This window comes from Talpa europaea, assembly GCF_964194135.1.
Source record: "Talpa europaea genome assembly, chromosome: 5".
Lineage (NCBI taxonomy): Eukaryota > Metazoa > Chordata > Mammalia > Eulipotyphla > Talpidae > Talpa > Talpa europaea.
The window spans coordinates 86,323,689-86,335,769 of record NC_140071.1 but is presented as its reverse complement, the minus strand read 5'-3'; the positions used below and the strand labels follow the sequence as shown (position 1 = coordinate 86,335,769).

Below are 12,081 nucleotides of genomic sequence, written 5' to 3'. Positions count from 1 at the left end.
ACAGAGTCAGAATTCAAGTTCTATTTTTTCTCTTTGGAGTACAAATATCTTTCAGTGTTTTATACCAACTCACTAACAAAAAATATGGCCCAAGTTACATATAGGCACAAGATATTGGTCTTAATAACTAAACCAAAGTTTCAGCCTTTGAAGTGTTTACATATTAATGATATATGTTTAGTTCTTTGTTTAAAAATAATAATTTTACTGTAATTAGAGAAAAATACATATAAATTACCTAATGAAATATATGACCATACATTGCCATTTGATTAAGTAAATTTTCTATATTATTTATTTAAAAACCAGTAAAATTAGAAAATTTAATAGATAAGGAGGATATTATTTATCATGGGAATTAAATAGCACTTTTAAGTTTCTGATCACAATGGGAAGTAAAACAAATATAGGTGATGATATAAAGAGACATCATTTTAAAATAAATTTTGTATTAAAAGAATAAAATATTAAATAATATTAAATGAACAGCGAAATACTATAAATATTTTGAGCACTAAAACCTATTAGAAAAATGTTATTATAATATCTAAAAGGTTATACGTTTATGAAGAAAATAAATGTTAGTACTTAAGAACCAAGAACTGGGAAATTAAATATTTTGAAATATTAGAATGCAGTTATTTTATTTTATGATGATCATCAGCAGTTATTTTAGTAAAAATAGAAAATAGTTATATAAATATATTATGTTCATAAATATTGCATGCAATGATGCTTATACAAGATTTTTCTTGCTTTTTAAAATAATTACCTTTGAAAATAGCAGCTCATAAATGACAGAACATCGTAGTTATCCTATCTGTTCTTTGTGTTGAATATCAGCAAGAGTCATGCCCTCTGTATTTTTACATGTATCACAATAATAAGACATTAATAACTTGCATTAAAAATCATTTGAGTATGTTTTATAGGTTATTTTGTAAAAAAATCCAAATCAAAAAATAAGCAAAAAAACTCTATTCTAGTGGCTTTCTAATAACTAAATGAAGGTCTGTTTCTATACGTTCATCATGCTCTTAAAGTATCTGGAGGACAATATGACTTTTAAAAGTGAAAGTTCCTCAAAAAACTTAATTTGATATCAGATTTGATGTGTAAATTTCTAAAATTTCAGCAATTACAGATGATGAATTCCATATAGATTTTGAAAAAAAGTAGAAATGGGAGGAGGACTAGAGAATGACGTTTGGAGGATAGGAAGAAGGCATATATAGAAAAATGAGACACCAAATATTAAACTTCATCTTATATTCACCACTCTAAAGAAAAATAATTGTGCTTTTCATTTTTCTTCCACATTTTTTCCCCTCTTTTGTGTGCTAGTTTTTTGTTTTTGTTTTTGTTTTTTTTAAGGTAACTGCTTTGCTTGCCTCCTACACATTCTCTCTCCACAGGCATAATGAGTTTTAGGTGTAGATTTGAAAAAAAAAATAATGTATGCATTAAATAAAAAAACATTTTTGTAAACAACACTTAGGACATATTTCTAGGGTTTCTTTCATTGGTTGACTAAAAACAAATCAGTTTAACCAAGTGGCTAATAAGAAATACATAAAATAGATTAAATAATGAAAAATTAACAATACCTACATTTTTGAAAATCTTTATTTGATGGGGATATAATAATAGCTATTTGCTTGCTATTATATTTTTTTTCTTTAGCAATTAGAATCAGTATTGATGGAATAAATTATCATCTCTTTTGATCATTTATGAGATATTTGTCTCTCCACTTGGGAAATTACCTGGTGTTATGTAGGTGGAAAATAAGTAAAATAATCATTATTGTCCTGAATAGTAAGATACAAAATAGAAACATAAATAGACTGAGATTGTTGTAAAATGTATGGTCTGCTCATGTCAAGGGCATTTGTGTTTCTTTTAAAAGGAGGTATAATTGATGTGCTTGAAGAATGAATGAGATTACTTATCTTTCACAATTTTTTTCACAACACATCTTATAAAAGAGTGCAGATTTCTGTTTACAGCCATACCTTTGCTTCATTTAGTCAGCATTTTTAAAGACTTATTTATTTACACAAGAATTCAGGCACAGACCAGAGGTGTAGGAGGTGAGAAGATTCACCAGAGACAGAGTGGGGAACAGAACAGGCGGATTGGCTGAAATACACTGCTGAGGGGAGCAACAGGCTAGTCAGGAGAGGTCTTCTGTGCCATGTGGGTAGCTCCCTGGCCAGGGATCAAACTTTTGCTGCAGGGGCTGCATATAGCTTCAGAGTGCTGCACTCAACCCACTGCACCACCACCACCGGGGAGGCCGTAATCAGCATTTTTTAATACGTAACTTAGAAAGTAAAGGGCACTTTACCATCAGCCACTAAAAATTAATTTGCTGTCTTAACTAGGTAAGTTGACATATTTAACTGGGAAACTTTAAATAATGCACATGTAAATAATAAGTAATCAATCTGCATATTGATTTCTGTTTTAACAATTATATATGCATACACAACGATATAACATTTGTCCAAAGTATATTTTTACTATTATGTTAAAGTTCAGGCATTTTAGTAGTAAAGAAAATTTATATTGCAAAACAGTACTATTAACCATAGTTACCATGATGTAATTATATTCCCAGGAGTTATTTATTTTATAACTGGAGGTTTGTACCTTTTGATCACCTTCACCCATTTCATTCACCTCACCTCAGTCTCCCCAACAACCATTAATCTGTTCTCTGTGTGTATCTTCGAGCATTTTTTAGAAGACTCCACATATAAGTGAGATCATTCTGAATTTGTCTTGCAGAATTACTTCACTTAGCACATAATGCCCTTGAAGTCCATCCATGTTTTCATAAGATTGGCAAGTTTCCATTCATTTTACAGCTCAATAATATTTCATCGTGTTTGCATGTGTTTGTATGTATAAAATCATATTAAAACTCACATTTTCGGGCCTCCCCAGTGGCACAGTGGTTGAGCGCTGGGTTGCGAAGCTGCTGGCAGCCTCTGCAGCGCCGGTTTGATCCCCGGCCACTGGGCGAGGGTCCCACATGGCGCACAGACCTCTCCTGCAGCCTGCTGCTCCCTTCAGTAGTGTACTTTGTCACTCTGCCTGTACTGTTCCCCGCTCTGGCTCTGGTGGATTCTCTCACCCTCCTGCGCTTCTGACTCTACCCAGTGCTTGTATAAAATAAATAAATAAATCTTAAAAAAAAAAACTCACATTTTCTTTATCCATTCATCCATAAATGTACATTCAGCCTGTTCCCATATCTTGGCTGTTGCAAATAATGCTGAGATCAACACAGGAGATCTCTATATCTCCTTGACATAGTGTTTTCATTTTATCTGAGTGAATACCCAGAAGTTCTGGATGATAAGGTAGTTCTATTTCTTTAAGATTCTTAGGAATCTCTGTACTGTTTATCGCAGTGTCCCCATCAATTTACATTTCCTCCAACAGTGTACATGGATTTGTTTTTCTCCAAATTCCAACATTTGTTATTTCTTGTCTTTTTGATAACAGCCATTTTAGTAGGTGTGAGGTGATAGATCATTTTTTTTAAGGATTTCAAGATGTATTTCCATGATGATTGGTGATGTTGAACATGCTTTTATGTACCTTTTGGTTATTTGTATGACATCCCTGAAAAAATGTCTACTCAGGTCCTCTGCCCACATTTTAATTGGAATGATTGTTTGTTTGGCCATTGAGTTGTATGAGTTGTTTGTATACCTTGGATATAAATACCTTGGCAGTTATGAGTTCCAATTATTTTGACCCAGTTAGTAGATCATATCTTAATTTTATTGATTATTTCCTCTGTTGTGCAGGCTTTTTTTTTTTTTTTTTAGTTTGACGTAGTGTAGCAGTTTCTAAAGAAGAATTTTGATCTGATTTCTTATTCAAGTGAAAGTGAATGTTACAATATATCTCATCAAAATATTATTACAATATGGGTTCAGAAAAGATACCAGACAAGACATTTCCAGTGAACATCCACCAGGAGAGTTTGTTACACTAAAGATGAGGATGTTCCAATAAATACATTAATGAAGGAATGTAAATGAAATGTTCAGGGGAGTTAAGTTTGGAAGGTAAGTTTGGTTTAAATTGTGACTCGACTATATAGTGTTTATATATGCCCTGAGAATTTTTTTTTAAATTTTTATTGTGTGTTTTCCTTCTTCTCTTTCAATATGTTTGAATGAATACAAGAATATATTTTTTTAATTTAAATGCAGAGACAGTAGGTGTAGTTAACAGGAATTGAAAGTATTTTTTTTCTTAAGTACAAAAGTGAAAATGTCTGCTTGCATTGTGAGAATTTTTGGTAGTCAACACACTAGAGAGAGAGGGAGAGTTGGTGTAAACATGGTGAAAAAGGAAAGAGAATTTTCAGCCTTGCATGAGGAGGAAGAGCAAATCTTTTAATGTGTTTATGTGAGTTGGAGAGATATTTGTATATGAAATAAAAGAATTGTAGTTCTGAGTTTAATATTTTGGAGAATAAGTAATGAAGACAGCAGCAACATCTAGGTTGCATACCTGAGCCTGGAAAACTGACTGATGTCTGATCAAAAGGCATTGAAGGGAAAAATTCAAATTAGAATGGAGAATAGAATATGAGTTGCAGGTAAAATTACCTGGGATAAAAGTAGGTATTACCAAGGGACTGAAACCTTTTGATCATTTATGAGGGCTTCACTATAAACAAATCTGTGAACAGATAACTCAGCAACAAATACATAAAGAAACAAAATATGCAGAAGACTTAAAGGCAAATGGAGTGTTTGAGAAAAGTTGGTGAAAAAACAATATTTGAGAATAAGTAAATTTTAGGCACAATGTGTTTGGAAAAAAATAGCCTGATTCTGAGAAATGTAAGGTTGAATTACATTGATATAGACGAAATAGATAAGATTCCACTGATGTAGACAAAATAGATAAGAATCTACAGACATATTTAGAAAATTAAAGGATGTCAGAAGGTATAACGATATTGTTACCAAGGGCAAAATCTAACTTAGAGAGTCACAGCAGGGGATCAATAAACTTGGATCAAATGCTAGGAATTGCAGCTAAGAATTTCTAGTATTATTGTGATTATAAGATGCAGAGAAGAGGTATGGAGTAGAAAGGAATATTAGAGGGTTGTCTCAGTCAGGTTTCAGTGTAAATATCGAAACTGCTTAAAATAAAAAATTAGAAAATTGTTCGAAAGACTACTGAATTGGAAACCAATGACACTGTGATGCCATCAAAGCTGAGATTTTGAGGTCTGGAAATGCAGAAAACCATTAATAAGATTCCAACTCCACAGAGCTCCAGATCACCACACAGGAGAACAGGGGGGTTTATGTTGGAGCCTCTATGTCAACCACCATCCCTGGCAGAGGTAAGGTGCTTTAACTTCTCTCATTCCTTCTACATTTTGCATGCCTGCATCTCCTCGGCAGAGCCTAAAACACATCTAGTGCTCAAGTGCCATGGGAAGGAAGGAAACGTAGATTCCAGGATTCGGGTTCTTTAGATATCTAGAACATGGACGTGGGTCAGAATGAAGGTTGATAGACAAGTATAAGACATTTATGAAATGAGAAGCAAAAATTCATAGAACAAACCAGATTCATCGCCTTAAATTCAGTGTTGGTAAATGTTTTTGTTGACCACAGATAACTGGTAGTACCCAAACAAAGAACTAAATAAAAGGCATGACCACAGACATGCTAAATGATGAAATACCTTCCTTAATCAAACCATTGATTAATTAATTTTAAAAAAGAGTGCAATCCAGTGCCTATAACACTGACTATATTATTCCTTGAACCCAAAAATAGGAAAAATCAATCTTGTGTTTTAGAACAGAGGTTCTCCAAACATGGTGCCTAGAATAGCAACAACAACAGTACCTGGGAACTGGTTAGAAAAGCAATTTCTCAGTTCCTAACCCAGACCTACTAAATCAGAGATTTTGGAGGGGAAGGCTCAACATTGTGTGTTTTAACAAATCTTCTGGGTAATGGTGGCACACGCTAAAGTTTGGGAACCACTGTTCTGGATAAAAGAACTATGGATTTAGGCTTATACTGTGTTCAACTTCTTTTTTGCCCTTAAAATTGAAGTGTACACCTAATTTGATTAGAGTACTTTCAATTAACACATGATTTTTTTTAAATATAGTACATTTTATAAGTTTGTACAAAGTCAAAACTGTGGTTTTATAATTAAACTCTTAAAAGCAAACAGTTTCATTTGAATTATTATCATTTCTGACTTCACTCAATAAAGACCCAACTGTATATACACTTTTTGGGTATTAAAAACAGTAATAGAGGACACGTATATACACTTAGTATATTCCAGGTGTTAATCTGAGCAACATATTTATACTAATTTATTACTTACCTATGCGGTAGCTATCATTACTAGTGCATTTTTACAGATGAAAGAAATGGAGACATGTGATAGAATATGTGACAGCTGAGATTTCATATCTACCTAGTGTCACTCCAGAATTTGTACTTTTATCTAGACATACTATATAGGAAAGAAAACTATACTACAAGAAAATATTCAGGGCCTCCCCGATGGCTCAGTGGTTGAGCGCTGGGCTGCAAAGCTGCCCGCAGCCTCTGCAGTGCTGGTTCGATCCCCGGCCAGCTGGCGAGGGTCCCACATGGCACACAGACCTCTCCTGCCGTGCCCGCTGCTCCCCTCAGTATTTCATCAGTCTGCCTGTTCTGTTCCCTGCTCTGGCTCTGGTGAATTCTCTCACCCTCCCGCCCTTCTGACTGTAACCAGTGCTTGTATAAATAAATCATTTTTTTAAAAATATATATATTCACAATGTATGAATCTACTCTTGATAAAACATGATTCCCTTCTTTCCTAGCATGTAACAAATCAGAAAATTGTTACCATAAAAATAACAATTAAAAAATTAACATTTCCTGGGCCTCCCTGGTGGTGCAGGGCTTAAAGACCCACTATCGAGCTATCACCAGCCACTGCAGCGTGAGTTTGACACCGCCCACTCCCCTCGCCAGCCAGGAAGCTGACCCACATGGCTCAGCAGACCTCTCCTGCCTTGCCTGCTGCTCCCCTCAGCAGTGTGTTTCAGTAGATCCACCTGTTCTGCTCCCCACTCTGTATCTGGTGAATCCTCTCACCCCCCCCACCTCTGGCCAACACCCCAGTTCTTGTATGCATAAATAAAAAATAAAACTTAAAATAATGAATATTTTCTCCCAACAACTTAAAAAATATATAGATGTTAAAATAACTGAAATGATATTGCTAAATTAAAATCAACTTTAAAATCACACCATATAGGGCCTCCCAGGTGACGCAGCGGTTGAGCGCTGGGTTGCGAAGCTGCCTGCAGCTTCTGCAGCGCAGGTTCTATTCCCTGCCACCGGGCGAGGGTCCCACATGACACGCAGATATCTCCTGCCACCCGCTGCTCCCCTCAGCAGTGTAGTTCATCAGTCTGCCTGTTCTGCTCTCCACTCTGGCTCTGGCAAATCCTCTCACCCTCCGTGCTTTTGACTGTACCCAGTGCTTGTATAAATAAATAAATAGATCTTAAAAAAAATCATACCATATAAAATAATACTTGCTTTACATGAACCAATTGCTATTGTAGTAGCTAATTTCCAAAGAAGACACAGTGGTAGAAGCAAAAATAAATGCAACAGAGACAAAACAAGCCATGAGAAGTTAGGAGCTGGATGCAAACTAATCCTTTTCCTTAGTCTAGATTTCACCTTCTCTTGAAGTAATGGGTCATTTTGTTATCTTGACTTTGGAAGAAAGCCTTAGGAATCAGGAAGTCAATAATTCTTTTGAAAGAGATAATCAATGAGACTGTCCATGTAATGAATTTCAGTGCTATCAGTAGGCCCTGTTATGCAATTATTACAAACAATAATGGTCACATATCTAAGTTGTACTTAACTCTAATTTTATTTTTCTGGTGAACAGCTCTCTGATAGTAGCACTTTTACAAAAATGGTTTATTAAAATGTCTAATTTTGCTATCTACTCATTATTTTAGATAAATTACAACTCTGAATAAGATTAGAAGGCACCATTTTTTGTGTGTGCCAAGGAAATAAAGTAATGTATGTTCATGGCAATGAAAATGAAGCCACCATCAGTTGTGTTAGGAAAATAATATATAAAAGTGTTAATTGCTTTCAGAGACTGAGACATCTGTGCCTTCAGTAGATACTAGTTCAATGGTGTTGCTTAAAATATAGTTAATTATTCAAACACAAAACTAAATTACTCAAATGTTTTTATAATCATTATTTCTTCCAGCCCATATTTAGAGGGATATTTTTTAAAATATTGGAGTGATAAATCACTGAAAATGGTGATATGTTCAAGGTATTTCTCAATGATTTTAGCTAAGTACTAGTGACAACTCAAAAACAAGAGAAATAAAAGTTACAAATATTAAGCAATCATTATTATAAAATATGCTTATTTCAAAGAAAGTGTTTAAAATTATGTATCATGAAAGATAAACACTAAATTCGAATTTAGGCTATGCTTGCAGGAAAGCTCTTGGGCTCCTGCCTCAGCCAGTATTTTAGGAGATAGTCCAGAATTTTAACTTTGCTTACATAGGTAAATTTTTTAAGGCTTAGGTTTTAAGGAAGGAATTTTAAAAGCATACAGTTGTCATTTCATTCACCCTTAGAAAAAAGAAAGATTATGTATAGCTCAGGGAAAACATTTCCATTTGATGTTCTCAGCAATAGTACAGAAAGATGTGTGTACATGGTTTCTGCATTTGTAATCTGTAAACATGTTTACAATTGCAGACAGCTATTGATAAATGCACTTATTTGATAATGAAGTCATATGTAAAGATTAATCAAAGTACGGGAAAAAATCGAGGTATCTAATAGATACATGCTTTCTTTGTAATTTTTTTAACATAGATAGCATATCTGTTTTTATTACTACCTTGTTTACTGAAATAATAAAAAACACTTTTTAAATTTACAAATATGACAGTTTTTTAAAAACTGAAATGTTTTTAAAAGGAATTGGTACATCATTTATTTACTGTAATTGTCATACATGCCAGATAAATTTAACATAATACATTTATGCTGAAATTCATGTGTTCACCTAGTAAATATTTCGATGCTGAGCTTATAAGAAGAAATAATGTCTATTATCTTTTCTGAAAAAGGGGGATTTAAATGAAATTGTCATTTATCTATATTTATTTATTTAAAAACATTTTTACTAAATACAACTGAAGGTCATATTAAGCAGAGACTTTGTGTTGTCTTACGAATAAAAACTGAAATGTGTTTTTCTCTATGGAAGCCTGACTTTTATTGGCAGTTGCTGTAGCACTTTAAGGTTGGTACAGCACATTTAGAGAAAGTATCACATCACTGAGGGCTAAGAATCAATTCAGAGCAAAGAAGCAGACTATAGTGCTTAGACTATAGCAGACCCACAACAACAACAAAAAAGGAATGGGAAGTAAATGAGGCAAAAAACAATGATGGAACAAGGAAGGCATTGTGAATAGTGAAAATAAATGAGGCGAAAATGGACTAATTTTCTCCAATTAATTTTTCTTTTTTGCTTGTATTTTGGAGTTGGATTTACTTACTCAATTATTCTAAAATTGCTCTTCTCTCCTTCCCTACACTCCTCTCCTCTTCCCTCTTTTCCATCTTTCTTTATTGCATGGTGTTTTGCAAATTAAAAATAACACAGGATTTCCACAAAGGATAATGTCCTGTAATACTCAAAAAAGAATCACCAAGCCTGACCTCACCCCAAGCTATGGGCATATATTGTGCTGCCAAACGGATATCTTATTTGGATATAGATGTCATCATCTAACTTTTGTGAGGTCAATATAACACTGACATTCACCTTTAAACTTTATTCCTCCTCCTTATTTCTCCTTAGTAAATGGTAACCATCGTTTCCCCCAAATTATGTTTAGTGAAGTAAGATATGTTTACACATGTGCATCTGCTCTTGGAGTTATAGGCTCAAACCTCCATAAATGTATACTTTCAGACTCTTTCTGTAACTCCAAATCCTCCACTGCGTACCACTGGGTCTCTCCCTACCACCCCCACCTAACTTCCTACTCTGGATGCTTCAGTTTTATAGTCAAAATGCAAGGTTTTTTTTTTTTTATGCATACAAGAGCTGGGGTGTAGGCCAAAGGTGTGGGAGAGTGGAGGTGAGAGGATTCACCAGAGACAGAGTGGGGAGTAGAACAGGCAGATTGACTGAAATACACTGCTGAGGGGAGCAGCAGGAGAGGCAGGAGAGGTCTGCTGCAATATATGCATCACCTCCCTGGCTGGGGATCAAACTGGTGCTGCAGTGGCTACAGATTGTTTCAGAGTGTGGAGCCTTAACCACCAGGGAGGCCCCTATTGGTTTCATTTTGATTGACTTGGTATGTCTCTTTATATTCCAAATATAAGTGAGACTATCTGGTGTTTGTCATTCTCTTTCTGATATATTTTGCTTAGCATTATCCTCTCTAATTCCATCCATGTCATTATAAATGGCAGGAGTTCACCTTTTTTTTTTTTTAATAACTGATTAGTATTTCATTGTGTATACACCACAATTTTTTGATCCTCTCTTCTGTTCTTGGTTACTTAGGATATTTTCATAATTTAGCTATTTTAAGTAGGGCTGCAATCAACAAAAGAGTACACATACCCCTTTGAATTATTGTTTCTGTTTTCTTTGAGTAGATACTTAGTAGTGGAAATACTGGTTCATAAGGTTGATCCATATTTTATATTTTGAGAAACGTCCATACTGTTTTCTATAGGGGCTGGATGATTTTAGAGAAACAAGGAAATCTTCCAAACACATTTTGTGAGGCAAACATCATTCTTATATCAGAACCTTACAAAGACATCCCACAAAAGAGAATTATAGACCGATTCTCTGATGAACAAAGCTGTAAAAATCCTCAACAAAATCTTAGCAAACTGAATCCAGTAATACATCAAAAGGATTACACATAGTGACCAAACAGGTTTTATTTCAGGGACAAAGGAATGGTTAACATTCAAAAATCAATCCATGTAATTCATAATATCAACAAAATGAAAACAAAATCATATTATTATATCAATGGCAACCAATTGTTAAGCCAAAAAATCTAGGAAACCTCTGTGATTCCTCTTTTTCTCACAGTCCAATATTAATTTAAGCAGTAAATCTCATTAGCTAGACCTCAGAAGACATTCTAAGTTTTTCTGCTTATTTTTATTTCTATTACGATCACCTGAGCCAACATCATTTCTGAGCCAACATCATTTCTGAGCCAACATCATTTCTTTTTCTCCAACCACTTCTTGGTTGATCATTTATTTCCCACTCATATTTTCATCCAAATCTAATATCCACAAGACAGTAGAATACTATTTTAAAAACATAAATCAGATCAAATAACTCTTTATAAACTGTTTCTGAAATTATCCTGTGACTTATTTATTATGATATAAATCCAAATTTCTCACCATGACTTAAAAGATCCTGTTACTTGTATCTGTCTTTGTTTCCTTTTCTGGTTTCCAAATATTTTCTCCTCCTCCTGTCTCCCAATACCTGTCATAATGCTCTCTAATCTTGCATATGTCTTACTAAGCAGCATCTTAAATTATGTTTTATTTTAATAATATTTAGCAATATCTCGAATTGCTATCAAATTATTTAATTCATTTTTACTACCATAACTGAGGAATAAATTAAATGAAAAGTAGGTCTTCTCATTTATTCATCATCATAAAGCGCCACAAGAGCTCAGCAAATAGTAACCACTCATTGTCACTTGAATAACCATACAGTGTGTTCCTGTCTCACAATTTATCACTATTTATAGTTTAAAAGAGACATTGTCAGGGCTTCCCCGGTGGCGCAGCGGTTGAGCGCTGGGTTGCAAAGCTGCCCGCAGCCTCTGCAGCAACGGTTCCATCCCTGGCTGCCGGGCGAGAGTACCACATGGCATGCAGATCTCTCCTGCCGCCCGCTGCTCCCCTCAGCAGTATATTTCGTCAGTCTACCTGTTCT

The 12,081-nt window shown here is 34.5% G+C and overlaps 1 protein-coding gene across 1 annotated transcript in view; it reads left to right on the top strand.

The window, feature by feature from the left end:
- Positions 1–12,081, top strand: part of CCSER1 (coiled-coil serine rich protein 1) — a gene marked incomplete at both ends in the record, with an annotated part of 1,131,842 nt that overhangs the window by 851,078 nt on the left and 268,683 nt on the right. The gene's annotated exons all lie outside the window — the stretch shown is intronic.